We start from the raw sequence: 22,600 nt of genomic DNA on the forward strand, positions 1-22,600 counted from the left end.
CATAACAGAAACATAAAACATAAGCCACATAGTCAAAAGTAAAATCAATCAACAAGACACAAGTTCCTCATGCTAGAACAAGTGTAGATGCAATATGTGATTTGAAAGGGAAACTCGAGAACCAACTGTCCCGAGTATGCTATCCCGCTACGATGACTGCTTTTACCTTTCAATGTCATAGATCCAACTCCGGACAAGCTACAACAAAAGATTGTATCAACAACTATACAACCTAAACAACAAACAACGGTTCAAGGAAATCTCTTTACCGTTCTTCGTCCAACTCTCGACGAACAATGCTGCTAACACAGGGCTCAACAACTCCAATGAATCTGTACGAATACAAGAGTTGATCAACAACCATGATCACTCTCAAGCCAAGGCTTCAATCAATACAAAAACGATTCAAAAACCCAAAACTCAAACCGACGGCATAACGACTATAAACTGAACAAACCGGAAACGCAGACAGCAGTTCAATACTGATATAACCTCATATCAATGCCCAAAACAACAATAACAAAACAAACCCATCAATCTCAAAATCCACATTTTCGAAAATGGCTTCCAAAAATCATAACAAATCCGAACGTCGCTCTAATTCAAAACCGACAGATAATAAACGATTAGAACTCTGTCAAGAACAACATACTCGAATCTCAAACGATTCTAACAATATCCAAAAACTAGAATGTATCCGATCGTAGAAGAACTTACAATATAACAGAGCTCTCACTGCAGTGATCGATAATCTGCCTTCAGAAATAAATTCCAACGGCCGGATCGAGCTCGGACTGGATTCTGAAAGCTTGAAGAGGGTTTGAGGCATCTCTAATGGTGGATATCGATTTGGAGAGGAAGATGAAGACTTTTCCCAATCAATTCCAAGTGTAGATAATATATCAAAAACAATATTTGCGTTTTAGTCCCTGAAATTTCCAAAATTTGCAAAAAGGACCCTGATCAAAATAAAATCGGCTCGAGAACTCTGTAATCTCCGATTAACTCTAATAAACTCATTTAAGATAAAAATGGGGCATTACAATTCTCCCCCACTAAGAAGAGATTTCGTCATCGAAGTCAACAAGAACCACAACTCATAAGATAGAATAAAGAACTAAAGACAGTAAGAAGAACTCACGTAATCCGAATAACTCCGGAAATCGCTGTCTCAAGTCAGATTCTGTCTCCCAAGTCGCTTCCTCGATGCCGTGACGGCTCTACTGCACTTTCACCAACGGAATCAACTTGGTTCTGTGTTGCTTTTCTTTCCGATCAAGGATCTGAATCGGTCGTTCAAAATACATCAGAGTCTCGTCTAACTCGGCTTCGTCAGGATGAAGGATATGAGAAATATCTGGTTGATACTTTCGCAGCATAGAGACGTTAAAAACGTCGTGAATACCAGATAAAGACAGAGGAAGTGCAAGTCTGTAGGCAAGATCGCCTATCTTCTCGAGAATCTCGTACGGCCCGATGAATCTCGGAGATAACTTCCCTCTCTTACCGAATCTGACAGTGCCTCTGAACGGAGAAATCTTCAGAAAGACTCGGTCTCCCTGAACAAAACTCAGAGGTCTACGCCTGAAATTCGCATACTTCGCCTGTCTATCTTGAGCTGACTTCATTCTGGTCTGAATGATCTTAACCTGCTCTGCCATATCTCTAAGCATCTCCGGTCCCAAATCTGGTGACTCGGACAAATCATCCCAAAACAACGGAGATCCAAACTTTCTACCATACAAAGCCTCAAAAGGCACCATACCGATACTCGCTTGGAAGCTGTTGTTGTAAGAAAACTCGACAAGAGACAAAGAATCCTGCCAAATAGTGCCAAAGTCTAGCACTACCGCTCACAACATATCCTCTAACGTCTGGATAGTCCGCTCTGACTGTCCATCGGTCTGAGGATGATAAGTTGTACTCAGATGCAATCGAGTACCAAGTGCCCCCTGAAGATTGTGCCAAAAGTGAGAAGTGAATCTAGGATCTCTGTCTGAAACGATCGACTTCGGCACACCATGCAATCTCACAACATTTCTAACATACAACTCAGCCATCTGATCATGACGATACGTCATCCTGTACGGAATAAAACATGCAGACTTCGTCAATCGGTCGATCACTACCCAAATTGCATCGCATCCTCGAACGGATCGTGGTAGCTTCATGACAAAATCCATGGAAATGTGATCCCACTTCCATTCAGGAACAGATAGAATGTGCAACAGACCTCCTGGTTGCTTCCGTTCTGCTTTTACTTGCTGACAGTTCAAACACCGAGATACAAACCTCGCAACATCGCTCTTCATTCTCTTCCACCAGAACTGGTTCTTCAGGTCGTTGTACATCTTACGACCTCCATGAAGAATACTAAACCGACTGCAATGAGCCTCTCGGAGAATACGCTGTCTCAATTCCGAAAAATCAGGCACAACAATACGGTTATTCACAAACAGTACATCATCTCTAACTTGGAATTCAGACTGATGCTCAGATCTGACTTTCTCTACTGAAACCTGAATGCTCGGCTCAAACTTCTGTGCTTCTCTGATTGCAACAAACAACTTTGGTTCGGCTTGAATAGCAAACACTCTGATAGTCTCCCTATCTATTTCAAACTCTAAACCATAAGTGCAACAATCATCGATCAACTGAGAAACACCAATAGTAGAAAGAGATAAAAAACATAGCTTTCGGCTCAAGGCATCTGCAACTGCATTCGACTTTCCCGGATAATACTTGATTTCACAGTCGAAATCCTTCAACAGATCTAACCATCTTCTCTGTCTCATATTCACCTCTGCTTGTGAAAGCAAGTACTTAAGGCTCTTATGGTCAGAAAAGATCTCAAAAGACTCCCCATAAAGATAGTGACGCCAGATCTTCAGAGCAAAGACGATCGCAGCTAGTTCAAGATCATGAACCGGATAACGAGTTTCGTGCGGTTTCAGCTGCCTCGATGCATACGCCACCACATGCTTATGCTGCATAAGAACACAACCCAAGCCTCGGTTAGAAGCATCACAATAGATTGTGAAACCTCCAGTACCCTTCCGAATAGAAAAAATCGGAGCACTGGTCAGTCTCCTCTTCAGATCAACAAAGCTAGCCTCACAATCTGCAGTCCAGACAAAAGGCGCATTCTTCTGAGTCAGCTGGGTAATAGGCTTGGTAATAGACGAGAAACCCTCGATGAATCGGCGATAATAACCAGCTAACCCATGAAGCTTCGGATCTCAGGTACTGATGTCGGTCTAGGCCAATTCATAACCACTTCAATCTTGCTGGGATCGACAGAAATCCCATCTCCAGAAATGATATGACCGAGAAAGACAACTCGATCCAACCAGAATTCACACTTAGACAACTTGGCAAACAACTGCTCAACTCACAAAATCTGCAGTACGGTCCTCAAGTGCTCTGCATGGTCAGTATGGTTTTTCGAGTAGATAAGAATATAATCGATAAAGATAATGACAAACTCATCTAAATAACGCTGAAAGATACGGCTCATCAAACCCATAAAAACCGCTGGAGCGTTAGTCAAACCAAACGGCATGACTATAAACTCAAAGTGACCATACCTTGTTTTGAATGCGGTCCTAGGAACATCTTCCTCTCGCACTCTCAGTTGGTGATAGCCTGACCTCAGATCAATCTTCGAATAGATAGAAGAACCCTGCAGCTGATCAAAAAGGTCATCTATTCGGGGTAAAAGATACCTGTTCTTAACTGTAGCCTGATTCAACTGGCGGTAATCGATACAAAGCCGCATAGAACCATCCTTCTTCCGAACAAACAGAACAGGAGCACCCCAAGGTGATACACTAGGTCTGATGTATCCCTTGGAAATCAAATCTTCCAGTTGCTCCTTCAACTCCCTCAGTTCAATAGGTGTCATACGATAAGGAGCTTTGGAAATAGGCTGAGTACCTGGCACCAAATCGATGCTGAATTCGATCTCTTGAATAGGTGGCAATCCAGAAACATCTTCTGGAAACACATTAGCAAAATCTCTAACCACTGGTAAGTCAACCAAAGCTGGGCTAGATTTCAGTACATCAACCGCATAAACCAAAAATCCTTCTGCACCTCTCTATAACAAACGAGTCATAGATAACACTGAAATCAAAGGAATTCTAGATCGAGAACCCTTACCAAAGAATTTCCACTCGTCTGCCATTTCAGGTCTGAACCTAACAACCTTCAGAAAACAATCAACTGTTGCCCTGTACTTGGTCAAAGCATCTATACCGACAATACAATCAAAATCTGACAACCCAAGCACAATACAGTCGAATTCTAACAAATTCCCCTCAAAACAAAGTTCACAGTTCCTGACTAGTCTGACAGAAACAATTCCCCCACCCAACGGTGAAGTAACAGCTACTAAAATAGGCAACAACTCAGTAGGCAAGGCATGCAATAACACAAATTTCTCAGAGATAAAGGAATGGGAAGCACCTGTATCTATCAAGACATGAGCAGAATAACCAAAAATCAAACAGTTACCTGCTATAACATCGTCAGGTGCTGCCTGAGCCTGATCCTCTGTCAAAGCAAAGACTCGTGCCTGCTGTCTCGGAGGCTGGTTCGCACTAGAGTTACCTCCCTGTCTGTTCTGTTGCTGAGGCTGGAAAGAGTTCACTGCAAAAGACTACCTCTCGGGTTGAGCTGCAGGTCGAGATGAACTTCCGCTCTGAGCTCTATCCCTGTTATGCTGAGGGCACACCTTAGAGAAGTGTCCCGGTTGCTAATAGGTGTTACAATTACCGAAGACTCCCACACACTGATCCGGTGAGTGTCTTCCCCCACACTTGCTGCAGTACATGGCTGAAGATCCAGAACTATGTCCTGAACCGAATTACTTGGAACCACTGGAACTAGAAGAACTGTTCCCCTGCCTCTTGAACTATTTACCTCTTGCTTTGTACTGATCTTTTCTGTTTCCCCCACTGTTTCCACCTTCATACCTTTGTTGCTGGTTCTGATGCTGCGGTGGCTGATTCTGATACTGAGATGGTGGGTTCTGATACTGCCTCTGTTGCTGAGGTGCTACCTGGTTATCTCTTTGCCTCCACAAGCCTGCTTCTGCTCCCTTTGCGTGATTCATGGCATCCGCAAAGTTGTTAGGCCTGTTGTTGTTTACCAACGTGAAGTCGTCGGGGTTCAAACCATTGATGAACTGATCTGCCTTAGCTTCTTCATCTCCGGCAATTAGCAGTGCAAAACGCAACAGACTATCGAACTTAGCCACGTACTCTTCAATGTTCGGATTCCCTTGCCTCAGATTGGCAAACTCTGCTCCCTTATCTTTGCGATATGACATAGAGAAAAACCGCTTATAAAATTCAGATTTAAAAAGAGTCCAAGTAACTTCCGTACCTCTACTCTCCATTGCTTTCTTTGTCATGATCCACCAGCTCTTAGCAACCCCACGTAGCTGATGAATGACTAACCTGATTCTGCGGTCTTCTGTGTAATCAATGGAATCGAACAACTGATCGATATCATCCAACCAACTCTCGCAGTCAACTGGATTTTCTGAACCCATCAATAACGGTGGATTGAACGACTGAAACCTCTTCAGCAAGGTTTCCATAGGTGTTGCTGAAGCATCCAACTGATCCACTTCAGTGCTAGTTTGCTCAGTCGCAGGGATAACTGGCGGTGTGTTTCTGTTTATCACTCGAGAGTACCCATCTGAATAACAAAGTTTAGGGCACAAAATATCTCAATCGCTACAACCGGTGCCCCTTTACAACCGCTCAGAAAAACCGGATACCAGTCGATAACATAAGCAGTTATATCTCAAGTAGATCATGCTTTATAAAAGTAAATCACATAACCATGTAATTCAAATAATTCTCAATCAATAAAGCATGCTCGCATGGAATTAATTATACAGCTAAAATAATTCAAACACATGCGAGGAGCCAATACACGCAGACTCGATCTACCCGCTCACTCTAGTTCAACCAAGAATCTTATTTCTATGATACCACTTAATGTGAGACCTCGTTTCTAATCAACTAATATCAGACAACAATCGATAAGTAAACAAGAAACCAATAATAATTTTTTTTTAAAAGAAAGCTCACGCGCTCGCGCTGACATCAGCGCGCCCGCGCCTAAGCTCCGCTAAAACCAGCGCGCCCGCGCTCTAAGAAAGAGCGCCCGCGCCCATACCTCGCAAAGAGGCCACGCGCCCGTGCCAACAACCGCGCGCCCGCGCCGTCCTCTCGCCCAGAAGAGTTAAGGCACTGAAATAAACTCAATCAAAGCCTAAACACTTGCATTAAAAGTATTTGACATGCCAATAACAATACAAGTAAGGTTTAGGGAAGAGAAACATTCAATACGGTAGTACCTACATCAATTCTTGCTTACAAAACAAATACGAGAAGTTCGAATGACTAAACATGTTCGCAAAACATAACTAGGTTGACATGCTGATTCGACTTCTAAACGAGTCTCACTTCTATCTCTTGCTCTGGACGCTAACCAGGTCTATGCTGACTTGATCCTGCCCTTCCTGTTTCCAAGTTCACATAAAAAACAAAGCAACAGCCGGATAAACCGGTGAGAAAGATAATCCCAGTAAAAGCAACATATCAAGTAATACAACAATAAACATGCTTTCAAGACAACAACACAATCAATAACAACGTAATGAAATGCATGTCTTTAAACCGGGATATCAAATCTGATAAACAAAGGATTGCTGCTGTGCTTTTGGGATCCCGAGGATGAGATCACGTGATGACTCACCGACTCTTCCAATCGAGGTGGTGCCACATATCTCACTCCTCTAGACTTTGAGCAACCATAATGAGTATGCTAGCACTAGGCGATAGGACTACGACCTAGGCCAATCAATCATAGTTCCCAAACGTCCAAACAAAAAGGGCGGTTCTGCCCGCTGAATCAACGTAGGCTCAAGATGAATGCATAACAGAAACATAAAACATAAGCCACATAGTCAAAAGTAAAATCAATCAACAAGACACAAGTTCCTCATGCTAGAACAAGTGTAGATGCAATATGTGATTTGAAAGGAAAACTCGAGAACCAACTGTCCCGAGTATGCTATCCCGCTACGATGACTGCTTTTACCTTTCAATGTCGTAGATCCAACTCCGGACAAGCTACAACAAAAGATTGTATCAACAATTATACAACCTAAACAACAAACAACGGTTCAAGGAAATCTCTTTACCGTTCTTTGTCCAACTCTCGACGAACAATGCTGCCAACACAGGGCTCGACAACTCCAACGAATCTGTACGAATACAAGAGTTGATCAACAACCATGATCACTCTCAAGCCAAGGCTTCAATCAATACAAAAACGATTCGAAACCCCAAAACTCAAACCGACGGCATAACGGCTATAAACTGAACAAACCGGAAACGCAGACAGCAGTTCAATACCGATATAACGTCATATCAATGCCCAAAACAACAATAACAAAGCAAACCCATCAATCTCAAAATCCACATTTTCGAAAATGGCTTCCAAAAATCATAACAAATCCGAACGTCGCTCTAATTCAAAACCGACAGATAATAAACGATCAGAACTCTGTCAAGAACAACATACTCGAATCTCAAACTATTCTAACAACATCCAAAAACTATAATGTATCTGATCGTAGAAGAACTTACAATATAACAGAGCTCTCACTGCAGTGATCGATAATCTGCCTTCAGAAATAAATTCCAACGGCCGGATCGAGCTAGAACTGGATTCTGAAAGCTTGAAGAGGGTTTGAGGCATCTCTAATGGTGGATATCGGTTTGGAGAGGAATATGAAGACTTTTCCCAATCAATTCCAAGTGTATATAATATATCAAAAACAATATTTGCCTTTTAGTCCCTGAAATTTCCAAAATTTGCAAAAAGGACCCTGATCAAAATCAAATCGGCTTGAGAACTCTGTAATCTCCGATTAACTATAATAAACTCATTTAAGATAAAAATGGGGCGTTACAGATTTTCATCATACTTTTAGTGATGAATTATACTAGGTGCTGAGGACTGTGTTGGGTTTTTCAAGACGGGATAGGAAGCGCAACCTATGCCGATTTTTCTGGGAGGTTTATTCCAAATAGGCTATTGGGGGAGGCTACCTGAGTCTTGATATTTTGCACAGTTATAGCAAGAGGTATAATTACCAAAAGGAATGATCTTATGAATTTTATATTGGTACTGGATTAGTGCAAAGAGATTTGAACGTTATCGTCTGACTTTATCAGAGATATAGATTTTAGTTTTCGTTGTCAGAATAGTCTTGGAAAGGATTCTTTGACAAGTGTACATTCTATATGGATAGTTTTCGCAGGAGGTAATGGGGGAGAGCCAAGAGTTTTGATCAGTATTGTTTGGCCTTATCATAGTTACAGATAGTGATCGGGGACATGATCAGCATGATGATTTGGTTTTCTTATTAAGTGATTATAAGACTTATCTGGGTTGTTTCCCTATGAGATTAGAGATATGATTTTGAGTTGTCTAGTGATGTCAATTTTCATCGGGACATAGTGATGATTGATAATGAGAGACGTGGACTGTAATCTGGATTGGAAGTGGTGGTGTGTGTTCCTATTATTGCTCTGGAAGTCTTTTGTACTTCAGAAAGGTTATTGAAAAGTTACCCCAGTTTGGAGACCATGATGTTACTAGTAATTATTTGGATTCAATGAGGTCTTGTAAAATGATATGAGAGAATAAAGAACTTGTTGTTCTTATTCAAGTCCTTATTTCGAGGATGAAATTATCTTAAGTGGGGGAGAATGTAGTATCCCGGTTCCATTTTACAAGATTAAGGGATTTTAAACATGTTAAAAAATGACATATAATTTTAAAAGTGTCAAAACATGTTTAAGGAGTTATTATTTGGTAAAAATAAGTGGAAAATCAGTGTCGGAACGTTCAAAAATGGTAGGAAGGGTCCCGGGGGTCTTAGACAGTCCAAAAACAGCCAAATGAGTTCGAAAGACCCGAAGTAGTCCGGAGCATACAGACCAGTTTGGGCCATCCAAACCAGTTTGGAACATTCGAACCCAATTCAGACCGTCCGAACTCAGCAGAGCTCAGGTGTCAAAATGGCTCGGACAAGTGGCAGTTCGGATCGTCCGAACTCCGCCTATAAATTGGCCATCCAAGGGCCTCATTTCTCACTCAATTTCACACAATATCTCTCGGTTCCAGCTTGGTTCTAGGGGTTTAGGGGTGATTCTAGCCTTCATAGGCTTGGTCCGGAGGTTGGCCAGGTGCTCCGGGGTTGCGGCGGAGTGGTGCCCAAGTTCTGGGGCAGTCGTCATCAGCGGGCTGACGACAGATGCAGGTATAGCTCTGGCTCCTTATAATAAATAAGGAGTATGTTATAGAGTAGTTAAGGCTTTTAGAATAAGGTTATAATGCATGAGTATTTTGCATTGTAGTGCAAACTATAGGCTTGGACTTTGGAGCTGGTCTAGCTTGCCTAGTGTTTGAGGTACGGAAGTATTATTCGAGATATCCAGATTGAGTATGCATGTATTATGTGTTTGCATGAATTATGTGATTGCATGTTTTATATGCCTTTATATACAGCATGTCATGACTGTATGTTGCATACATGAGCATATCGAGCCTTTATTCTAATTGAGATATACGGTGTTATGATATCCTGTCAGTAGATGGTTGGACATAGAGAAACGTGTTAGGTCGCCAAAATCAATTGGACACAGATATCGTGTTAGGTCACTGATATTTGGTTGGACACATGTACTTGTGTTAGGTAACCATCAGGGCTTCTGAGTATGTTGGTCACCTCTTGTAGCGACGGCTCGGCGTGGCACATACCAGGACCCAAGTTTGTTTTGATCAGATATTCTTGACCTCGTGTCTTGGTACCCAGTTCACTTGCACACATGCACATATAATACCATATACTCATACTCTCGTACTGAGCTTATCATGCTCATGTCCCATACTTTGTTGTATCTGGACACCCTATTCCATGGGGCAGGTCTGCGGCTGGATGAGGCGGGTGGTTCCAGGAGAGCTTAGGAGATTGATGACCAGCAGGGCTTTGTCTAGGCTTTTGTTTCTAATGTATTTGGGTTAATACATTTGGATTTTCGATATGGTTGTATCATAATTATTTTATTTGGGGATTTATTTATGCTTTTCCGCTGTTATTTTTTATGATTTATTATTTAAGTTAAATGCAAGCTTAAGCTTCTGATTAGTAGGTGATCACGTTGCGGGTCACTACAATAGGCGATCTTGCCTACAGACTTGTTTTGTTCCGTCTTTTTCTGGTTTTCACGAGGTGATTCCGTCTTTCATTGCGGATTTTCGCCAAACTCGTGTTGGTGAATTACCCAACCAGATGTTCTTATGTTCTGTAATTGTTGAGATCATAATTTGACGAGTTACCAAATTTCCTGAGACGACTGATTCAGAGTATGACCGAACAGAGAAGCAGCTCCGAAACAAACAGAGTTAGTTTGTGCTAGTACAGTTGAGCCATTACGGTTTTGAAGAAGAGATTTGGGAAATAGAGTTTGATTTGGAGACAAAGTTTTCTGGACTTATTCTGTGAGATGAATTCTCTTGCAGATTTTGGGTTTTATCCCTTAGCTTTTGAAATTGAACAGTATTCGATTTCGAAGACGAAATCAGTACTTAGAGGGGAAGAATTGTAACGCCCCAAATTTATCCTAATCAAGATTTTAGGAGATTAAGATTGATAATCGGAGATTAAGATATTCGAGGATTTTATTGTTATTCGATAAGGGACTAAACTGCAATTTTTGGAAAATTTAGGGACTAAAGTGCAAAAGTGAGAAATTATATAACACTTGGCCTATTTTTGATTTGACTAAGTCTTCATTCTCCTCTTCTCCTTCTCTCTCAAGACGTGCACCACAATTAAAGCAACCCAACGCCCCTCCAAGCTTTTTCTTCTTCCGGGTTTGTGTGATCCATATGTTAGAAATTCAATCTAAAGACAGATTAGCGATCACGGCTGCGAGAGCTCCGTTCTACCGTAAGTTTTTCTTCGATCCATTATACTTCAATTTTGGGATGTTGTCAGAATTTGTTTAAATTCGGATATGTCGTTCTTGAGCTAGCATGTATCGTATATTTGAAGTCGGATCGAAAAAAGCGTCGTTCAGATTTGTTATGATTTTTGGAAGCCTATTTCGAAAATGGGGATTTTGTGATTTGTTGGATTGGAATTGTTATTGATATTTTAGCATTGGTTTGAGTTGTTTGCAATGCTATATTGCTCTCTGTGTTTCCGGTTTGATCAAAATATAGTCGTTATGCCGCCGGTTTGAGTTTTGGGATTTTGAACCGTTTGAGTTGATGAACTTTGGCAGTTGGGTTTGTTCGTCGTTGTTGATCATCTTTTGCCTATGTACAGATTCGTTTGAAGTTTGTCGAGCCCAGAGTTAGCAGAAGTCGATCGTCGAAGAGTGGACGAAGAGCGGTAAAGAGTTTACCTTGAGCGTTGTTGTTGTTTAGGTTGTATAGATTTTGATATAACCTCTTTTGTAGCGTACCCAGATTTGGAGCTAATTGCATTGAAAGGTACAAGCAGTCATCATTTTAGCGGGATAGCACACTCGAGACAGTTGGTTCTTGAGTTTCCCTTAAATCACATACTTGCATCAATACTTGTTCTTGAATGTGGGACTTGTATTTTGTTGTTTGAACTTGTTTATGGTATAGTGCTTGTGCTTCTATATGAATTCATCTCGAGCCTAAATCTTTGATTTTAGCGGGCTGTACGGCTCTTTTTGTTTAGACGTTTTGGGGGCTATATAGCGAGTGTCCTGGTTTGTAGAAGTTCACCTAGTGTCAGTATACTCCTTGTAGTCGCACCAAATCTAGAGGATGGAGATACGTGGCACCACCTCGATCGGGAGAGTCGGTGAGTTGTTACGTGATCTCATCCTCGGGATCCCAAAAGCATAGAAACAATCCCTTGTTTATCAGAGTTGATATCCCATTTTTTAAAAACATGCATTTCATTCATATTAACATTGAATATGTTGTTTGTATTTCATGTTATTGAGACATTACTTGTTATTTAATGTTATGTTGCTTTTACTGGGAATATAATTCTCACCGAAGTTATCCGGCTGTTGCTTTAGGTGGGGCAGGATCGAGTCAGCGAAAACTTGGTTAGCATCAGGAGTCAGAGATAGAATTGAGACTTGATTTAGAAGTCGAACCAGCATGTCTATCTAGTTTGTGTTGGAACATGTTTAGAACTCAAACTTCTTAATATCTGTTTGTATCGTTTATGCGAGCACTATAACAAAAATGCACAAACTCAACACTTAAAAGACAACGCTTTTAGTGAAAAGTGTTGTCTTTTTTTAAAAGACAACGCTTTTAGGGAAAAGCGTTATCGTTATATATTTTTTATTAATCAAAGACAATACTTTTTTAAAAAGCGTTGCCTATAAGCATTTTTTTTAGGTCAAAGACAACGCTTTTAAAAGTGTTATCTATTAGCATTTTTTTTCCTATTATAACAACACTTTTTAAAAAGTGTTGTAGAAGAACTATTATTTTTATTTAAAATAAAACTTAAAATAAATAATATTATTTACTTCTCAGATCGCCAAAATCCCCAAACCCCTCTCGATTTTCTTTTCCGACCCCTTTCTCCTTTTTCACTCTTTCAATTCAAAATCTGCTTTCTCCTTTTTCTCTCGATTTTTGCTGGTCTTGCTCGATTCATCAGACGATTTTTCAAGTGATCTCCGACAAGCCCACCTCGCATCTGCTGTACTTGCTCGGGCCGTCGGGACGAGAAGCCCACCTCGCATCTGCTGCTACGCTTTCGTCAAACATCTTCACTTCCTTGAACTACTCTACAGGTGAATAACTTGAAAGTATTGATTTCTTGTAGCTCTTGTAGTTGACGAGATTTCACTCGACATCTCTATTGTTTCTTAGAGGTATTTTACTTGAAACTCTTCTGATTTTAGGCATTTTTGGTGATTGTGTTCCTGTCTTCTCCTCCAAAATCTTTAGATGGAAATGGTGTGTCTTTCTTAAATTACTTGAAATTATGGGGGTTTTTTATTCATGATGAGCATGGATTTCTTGCTTTTTCGATGTTTGGATTTGCAAAATTTCATGTTTTGTATTGTTTCAATTGTTGGGTGAATCTTTTATTATTGAATTTGTGATTCTTGTATTCACTTTTTGCTTGAACCCAACTTTTATATTTTTTATGTGTGAAAAAAGAATCAATTTTTCCACGTTTATGAGATCTTGAATACTCGATATAGCGAGAAATCTTTTGGCTCTGATGATATTCGAGTGTTGCTGAATTATGGGTTTTTTTTATACTCTCTCGTCTCATGGTGTATTGCTGTAGATTGAGGTGTTGCATTTTTGAACTCTGTTCATTAATTCATATTGGTAATCTTGCTGAAAATCAAATTGCGAAAAATGGTTGTTTTGCTTTGAAGAAATCCAGTTGGATGTTGCTCTAAAGGCAATTCCCCTCCAGATGTTATGTTTCTTTCAGCAATAAGTGATTTTCCTTAAGTTTCTACTACAAATAATAATCAGCAAACATTTTTTTAGACTTTTTCATGGCTGATTAACTTTGTTTCAGGACGTGCGTGTTGTCGCGAAGTCATTTCCAGCTCCCGGAATCTCATTTTTGCTGCCTCTTCCAGGTGCTCCCGAAGTTTCACAAATCATGGAGGCGATGCAGCAGATGATCACTCGCAGTATTCTTCTAGTAATCAACCAGATCAAAACATCTGAAAGACATCCATATGGTAAGTTAAAAGCTACATGATCACTCTTTTACGTCGAAAATCAAATCCAAGAATTATGATTCTATGAATGATTGATACATGTAAACGGTAATCAGTCAGCACGACTGATGGAGGATTTTATTGACCTTGCAAGCGACAACACCAGCAAGAATCTTGAAACATGTGGAGTTCTTGGTGCCTTTCTCGTGAGTTATAAACTCCTTTGTTTTTTTATACAAAAGTGAGGTTACCAGAATATTTGATAGTGATGAGGTTTTTTAAGATGGTATAAAAAAATGTTATGGATGATGCAGGAGTCTGGAACCTTTTATGTAACGAATCTAATAATCCCGAAACAAGAGTCTACCTCCAATTCTGTAAGAATTTGAAGGTTTTCGTGTTGTTCGTCTTTCGTTTTTTTTTCCTTTCCCATGTGGTTCCTCTTTAAGAATGAAACTATTCATGGTTGCTTAGTTAAACACAGTGTGTTGCCTTTTCCAAACTTTTACTTAGTTTATTGTTACTTTATAGTGCCAGACTGTGAACGAGGTCGAAATGAAGAGTCCCTTCTCCCCATCGGATGGATCCATGTAAGTTGTTTTCTACTTTTCTTTCTTGAGCTTGCCATCGTTCATTGGAAAAGGTTCGATTTAAAGTCAAACTGCTACTAGAGAGGGTAACAAATCGACACAAATACGGCAATTTACATTTCTTCAGACTAAAGAGTGTGAGTTTATAAGTTAGTTTTTGCTCATTGAACTCATTTAAGATTTTGTAGACGCATCCTTCCCAGAGCTGCTTCATGTCTTAAGTTGATCTGCACACCCAATACACCTACCAGGTTATCACTGTCATATCTTTTTCACGGAATCTTTGAATAACATTATTACACTTAGCATCTAGTTTTATCATGCGATCATTTTCGTCATTTTAGTAGCTTACTGGTCAATATTATTATCAACACAAAGTAACATGATCGCTACAGTTACCTGTAACTTCGACTACGTGCAGTGAGAAACATCAACATTTTTTGATCTTCATTTAATTTCAAAACCTGCTCGTTTTTAACCTATTTCTTTCTTGCTAAATATTTGTTTCAAGGTGATGGTACCAGAAGCTGTAGGCATTGTCATGGCTCCAACCGATATGTCAAGGTCTCCTAATCTGGCTTCTCTTACACTTTACTACTATTTCTATTACCATTGTAACTTACTCTGCATCCGTTATCAAAATAGGCTTGAGCAGGAGACATGTTGTTTCTTTGATATGAAATATTTTGAGGACACGATTCTTGATGGGAATTGGGAGGATGCAGATTAGTATTTTCAAGCTTCATTGGAACCGAAAATATAATATAGGATTTATGTCATCAATCATGATTCACGAGTGCCTACATCCATGGACCACCGTGCTATACCCCGATGGCTAAAACTACATTAATCTTACTTAGTTTTGAATATCATTGTCGTATGTTTGGACAAGTGAAATATAGTGGGACGATTATGAAACAAAACTTTTCTAACAATATCGCTAATTTTTAATATTGTCAATTCTGATTCATATTTTATAATTTGATTTCTCATGGAGCTTGCAAATTTTATAACCCAATGCTTTATTATTATTCAGTTTATGTTTTGAAATTTGTAGTGTCTTGTTATTTAGGAGATGTTTGCACCGAAACCATCAATGTATCAGAAGCTGTCTTTATAAATTCAGGGTCTTTTGAGCTCATCAAGGATTCCATCAATTATCTAACCGAATCCATTGTCATTCGTTTCAGCTAATATGATTATTAGTTACTGTTTCATGTTCACTTAGCATCACTTGGCTTCATGTGCAGGATATTGGAGGGGCACAAAGATACCTTCACTCATATTAAGCATAAGAAGGTACAAATAATAAAGTTGACCAGATAAGGCCAGATTATGTGGCTCTACCTTTTGTGTTTGATATTTTGTTAATCATTGATTTTTCAGTGTTTATGTATATTCTTTATGCAAATGGAAATGGAAGCAGTAGCTAATATCCTGTGCATATAAACTGAAGATGTTTGTGTTTTATATTTTGTTTGAGATTGATTTTTCAGTGTTTATGTCTATTATTTATGCATATGGAAATGGAATACATTCTTGGCAGCATGCTTATATATGCATCTTTAGCTTCGGTTTTGTTAATTCAGTAATCTTCTACATGTTTTGATGCAATTGGTTTACAGTTTTGAAGATGATTTTGTGTCCCTTTTCTTGTTTTTCCTGTTGTATATTGTATTTTGATTGCATGATGTAATTTATTTTATTCATTTTTCTTGTGTTGATTCATCCTCATGTTATTTACTGATAAATATGTGTTTGCTTTTACTTTTTATTTTAATCTATTCATATTTGTTTAATGTTTGTTTTTATTTTTAATAATTTACAGTATGAAGATACAAATTAAAGGAAAAGAGATTGTTGCGGCTTTTATGAAAGCTTGGGACGCTAACATGTGTTGAAGGAAGGAATCAAAGTTTTTTGAGATTAATGCATAGTTTTTTTTCCTAGTGTTCATTAATTTAGAATTCGATTATTTTTATATTTGAATGATTTTTAATATTGGAAGACTATATTAAATTTTATTTTACAAATTTTTAAATTTTGAGTGATTTATAATATTGAAAATTTGTGAATTAATTTTTTTTTGTTTTTTATTTGAACAAAGACAAAGCGTTGTCTTTGCCAGAAAAGACAACGCTTTTTTAAGCGTTGTCTTTTCTAGAAACGACAACGCTTTTTATAAAAGCATTGTCTTTTTTAGATACAAAAACGCTTTTTCCGCATTATTTTTGAGCATGGTCTTTTATAACACTGGCTACGACAACGCTTTTTCGGGGACATTAACAACGCGGAAAAAGCGTTGTCTTTAGCCGTTTTTCTTGTTAGGGAGTATTGAGGTTTGTATGTTGTTGTTGCATGTATTTTGTACTTCATTATGTATTGAATGGATTTATTAAGTTGAGTTGGCAAGTTTTTTTTTGGTTTTTTTGTTCAGAGCTGGCCGCTCGATCGGTAGAGTTTAACCGATCAAGCGAGGGTGCTGCAGCCTTGTTCTCTGTTTCTGTTAGAGCTTGCCCGCTCGATCGGTTGAACTTTACCGATCGAGCGGAGCTGGTGTTCAATCCGGGCAGTAGGTTTTGGAAACTTTGCTCGCTCGATCGATTGAGTTCCACCAATCGAGCGAGGCACTGTTCTTTTAAAAAAAATCTTTCATTGCTTTTAATCTTAGATCTTGTATGCTTAATTATTGTTTAATCCGAGATTAGATGTTTTAGAACCGAGGTCTCACAAGCAGCCTCGTAGTACAGTGTATACCAAACCATTCTTTTTCATAAGTAAAATTTCAAAAACGTCGTCTTAACAACTCGATAACTCAAAAAATAACAAAAACTAACAAAACTCGCGGAAGCGTCTAAAATTTAAATAAACAAAATATTAAATTGAAATAATACCAAAACAAGGAATAACATAATCAAAATTAAATTCTTCCTATCACCATACACAAAACTGATCTTGTTCTTGCTCATCTAAGTCGCCATCTTCATCATCTGGGAGGGAAAAGTAAGTGGGTTGAGTGTTTTGGGAAACACTCAGAAAGTAGGGGTCAATCGATCAAACAAAAATTACACATATATATATATACATTTGGAAAACTCATACTTGGATTACAACCATGTCACATTTCAAAACATATCATCTCATAGCATATCATGTCTCACATAGCATAGCATAAACATCATAACAGAATCTACATGACTTAACATGATTTTTCCAGACACTGAAATCCACCTTATTCGTGGCTAACTGATCAGTCCTCTATATGTAATCCCTCTAAAGGGTGAGGTCATGGAACAGTTATTCTTACCCACCGCATCAGGGCCATAACATAACATGGTTTGGAACTTTTCTTTCCACTTCTAATTCGAGTCATAACAGTGCAAAAACATACCTTTAACAAAACTTCATCAATAATAATAATTACATAACAAAATTCAAACAATTAACATGAACGATCGAGATTTTTCAAACATACATAAGGTTTTAAAACAAAGCCCATTTACAATACTTAGAGTCTGAGATCAAATACTTGAATTGACAAGGCTTGGACCGAAAATATTTCAGAAGCAAAATCTCGAAAATTTCACTGATTGTTTTCTCGAAAATTGGCAGATTTAATTGGACTATTCTTGAGCACTATTCCTTCAATTTCCTAGGCCACTTCCTCGACAAAATTTGCAGAATAGGTTGACCAACTTTTGACTTCACTAGCAGCCTATTCCAATGTGAAATTGGAGAGAAAAGTATAATATTTTTGTGTAATTTTTCCTAAGCATTTCTCCTCTATATAGGAACCCAATGGGAGTTTAAGATCGACTAGGATATTGATATTCAAAGTTTGAATGGAATTTTTATCTCTCGAGATTTGACTTCATCTAAATCTTGATCACTTATCTTATTTTTTTGTAAACTAATTATCTCAAAGCATAATAAATACTAAATATATCACAAAATAAATAAAAATATCCTCACCTTATCTTAGGAAGTTTTCGGTTTTTACATATTGAAACAATCTCGGATATTTGTGGGATAAGCAGATAGAAAATCTGGAATAAGATACTCATTCTTTGGACATGCACAAACTTTGTCAAATATATAATACGAATGCATTGTCCCTAATTTTGGATAATTCTAAATATATTTGGAACAATTCCAGATATTTGTGGAATAAACAAATAGACAATTGAGAATGAAATACTTGTTTTTAGGCAATATGACACACTTTTATGACTCGTTATTTTGAGGCAGTAGGAAACTCACTTTTTTGGTACTATATGATTCAACTTGCCGAGTAAAAATGAATTAAAATAAAAATATCGAGTATATTGAATATATCGATTTGTATTTATGTTCTAATGTGTCAAGTTCTAGGATATTACAACAGAGATCAGTCACATAAGTGTTAATACGTGGTACTCGTGGTACGTACATTTAATACAAAAAGTCTATCTGATTTATGATCATAAAATTATATTTTACCCTCACAATACAAACAAAAAGTAAGATCATTATGACCTGCCCTGCATCACTACATAGAAAATTTGCCTTAATCATAAATCAAACATTGATTGCGCCTCAAATCATAAATCAAACATTTAAATTTAAATAAAAACTAAATTAAACAAGGAACACACTTCCTAAATTAATCACTGAAAGTACACATCATTCAAGTGTATATCATCATCCATAAACACAAAAATAAGTTCCAACCAAACAACTTCTAAATAAACTATAACTTACGAACCAGCTTCACACGATATGACAATACATGAGAATACAATACATAAGAGTACACTACAACCATAACTCAAATTAACATTAAACAATAGTGTGTTCCACATAATCATCAAATCAAGCTTAAACCAACAAGGCTTCCACTGGAACATGTATATCTCCTCGAAGGTAAGGTCGTGTTCGAGCCAACTTCCAGTAATCGTTTTCTCATGAGCAAGTGTAAAGATGGAGCATACGTCGCTTTTTTGATTATGAAAGCCCAATATTTTTTGTTATGTCGACAGTAACTTCTCAACGCCTAAATGAAAGAAAAATAATTTACATTGAGCTTAAAAGATAAAATCGTGTTTGAAAATTTTAATAAAATTGGAGAACAATAAATAATTTAGTATTATTAGATTCACAAAATTATCTACTAAATGTTACAAACAATAAGCATGATGACTCCCCATAAATAGTCGTTCAAATGCCTTGATAATCTCATGATGTCTGTCCGAGAAAAAGTGAACTCGTCGAATAGAATTCATTAATACGAAAATTGAATACTTCTCAGATGATAGTGAAGATACGTATCAAAAAATCATAGATTTAAGTAAAATTTCAGCACATTGTTCTCAGGCTCACAAAAATATCCATCAAGCTACACCCAGTGAAGATTAAAATCACAAAAATCTATTTTTTGTATTTGTAGCAGCAACAAAAAAAATTGCAAGAACCACTTCTAGATTTCGTTATAAAACTATTAAAAATAATTACATTCAATACAATAATATCTAAATTGAAAATCATACAATCATTCATATAACACATTACACACACAAAAAATAGTACACAATAACAAATTCAAGCAGCCCATTTTTATTTTAATGATAAAAAAATTTCAATATCTAAGTCATATTGCAGCACTAAAACCATTATGATTAGGAATTAAATCGTTATAATCGAGAACAACAAGAAATTTCAGCTACTATATCTCAAAATTGCAGTAAATGAGATTAATTCCCACTCATAGACAGAAAACCAGAGATAGACCAATAAATCTGTACAATCACACGATGACACGAAAATTTAATACAATCACTAAAACCATAACAAATCTCAAAAGAATGGGTCAATTGAAAAGGATAAAAATAATTACACTAAACCAAACACTGTAATGCAAATTTTTTGGCTGCAAATTTTTAAAAAGCTAAAATAGTACCTTAAAATTTTTGAAATAATGGTTCTTCAAAAAGATTTTCACGTTCTAGAAACAATTCACAACGATTAGAAATTTTCTTCAATACGATTCGAAGCAGATATGCAATTATTGTGTTCGGTGGATTAGTCGTTTATGATTGAGGGATAAATTTTAGGAGACTTTGAACAAGAATGAGGGAAAAAAACTCATATTATATATACGTTGGCTTGTAAGAATTTTATTTTATTTTTAAAGAGTAAGGGGTATTGTTGGGTTTCAAAAGAAAGTGGGGGCATGTTCGTATTTTGGGCTTAAATAGGGAGCTGAAACAAATGTCAGAGCTTTGTCAGGAAGTGGAAAGACACAATTTCTTACACAGGGATTGGGGAACAACTTGAATTTGCTTTTGGGGATTTATAGGCAATTTCCACTTGAAACAACATGTTTCTATAAAAGATGCAAAATTAATATTAATTTATATTTAGAAACTCTATAACTTAGTAACAATCCGATCAATTGGTAGATGAGATCCTAGCATATGGGTAATACTCAAATCATGCATCCATCAGTTCGTATTTTTACACATAGTCGTAATTAATTATATATTGTTGACGTGAAAAATCATGTGACATTAGATTTATCATTGGGGTATTACCCATATGCTAGGTTGAAATCTACACAATTTAACCCAATCACTTGAATGGTTCTGACAAAATTTTCCCTAATCAATTGCCACCATTCAAGATCGGAATTATACAAAGATTAGGAATCCTTTCCTAATTAGTTATGCAAAACGTAGAGATACAATATATTTTTTTTAATATTTTCCCGTAAAGACAAATTATATGGGAAGAAAACAGATTACAACATCATAAAAATTGGGGAATATAAAATAAATAAATGCATTCCATAAAATCGATTACGAACACGACATACGAATATACGTATAAAAGTACTTATTACTTATTAGTAGTAAATGAATTCTAATTTCAATTTAGTCAATATTCTTTAGCGACCATTTTGCCACGATTTTGCCAATTATTCGAATATATACTCCTTCGACATTGATTATTATTTATTAGTCAGTGTTCTAAAAATCGGGCTAGACGGCCGCTTAGGCGCTAGGCGATGGCGACCACCTAGAAAAAGTGCTAGTCGGCCAGCCTAGGCGGTCCTAGCTCCTAGGCGGGACTAGGCGGGCCTAGGTGGACTAGGAAGAAATGGTTTTTTTTCGGATTTTTAAATTAAAATCTCAATAAAAAAACTGACGAAATATTTTATTCACCTTTCCACCAAAACTCTCTCCACGTCGTTTCCAAAGAGAAGATAAGAAAATTATGAAAAATAATAAGAAGAGAAAATTATGGATAATAATAAGTAGAGAAAATTTGTGATATTTTATTATTTATGTAATTTTGAATTCATTTTAAATTTGATGTTATTGTGTTGAATATTGGATATTTAATAGAAAAATATTATGATTGATACCCCATGAGTGGGCCCATTACGTGCTTGAGCCCAATGAAAGCTCATAACCAAAGACTAAGGTCCGAGTCTCATTCTGAGGGGTAGGGCTGACCCATGAGGAAATTATAGAAGAAGATGTATGTTGGCTCCCAAAAGATGAAGGAGAGCCCCATCAAGTTGGACCTTAGACATGAGGTTTCTAAGTTAAGTCAAAAGCTTATGACAATTTGGAATGGAGATGTGAAACAGTATATGGAGAGCGTAGAAGAATGAAGTGGAGGAAAGGCTCGCCTGGGGTGGGAGACCCCCAGGGTGGGCTACCCCTAAGGCGGGCAACCCTTACCTTAGGGTGGACGAGCTCTAGGATGGTAAGATTGGTTTTGTATCTTGAGATGCCTTTGGAGGGAGAGCTCCAAAGGAGAGGCGCGTGAGCTACACGCTTGTGGTCCCCTACAAAGTGTTCGTGGTCCCCTACTTTGCCTCCTATAAATACGAGTTTGCTCTTTCCATTTGAATTAATCCACTTTCATTTTGAGGGGCGCCCAAGCTCCTCTTTCTCTTATTCGTTCACGTCTCTGACTTGAGCGTCGGAGGGGCTACACCGGGACACCCTCCCGGCCCCCTATAACATTATTTGCTTGATTTCAGGTTCATCTCTAGACTTGAAGCTTTGGGCTTGAGTGGGATCTGGACCATCAAATTTAAGTGAGTATCACTTGGTGTCGTCTGTGGGAAACTCTGAGTTGAGACGTAGAGATGGTTGGAAGGAGAGGGAGTAGAAGAGTTCACACCACCTCATCTCGCCAAGAGCTGAGGACGGGGGAACCTCCCCCTAGGAA

The 22,600-nt window shown here is 37.8% G+C and overlaps 1 pseudogene; it reads left to right on the plus strand.

The window, feature by feature from the left end:
• LOC140862350 (AMSH-like ubiquitin thioesterase 2) overlaps positions 1-16,404 on the plus strand; it is a 32,604-nt pseudogene extending 16,200 nt beyond the window's left edge.
• The last annotated feature ends 6,196 nt before the right edge of the window (positions 16,405-22,600 follow it).

This window comes from Henckelia pumila, chromosome 4 (assembly GCF_033568475.1).
Source record: "Henckelia pumila isolate YLH828 chromosome 4, ASM3356847v2, whole genome shotgun sequence".
Taxonomy (NCBI): domain Eukaryota; kingdom Viridiplantae; phylum Streptophyta; class Magnoliopsida; order Lamiales; family Gesneriaceae; genus Henckelia; species Henckelia pumila.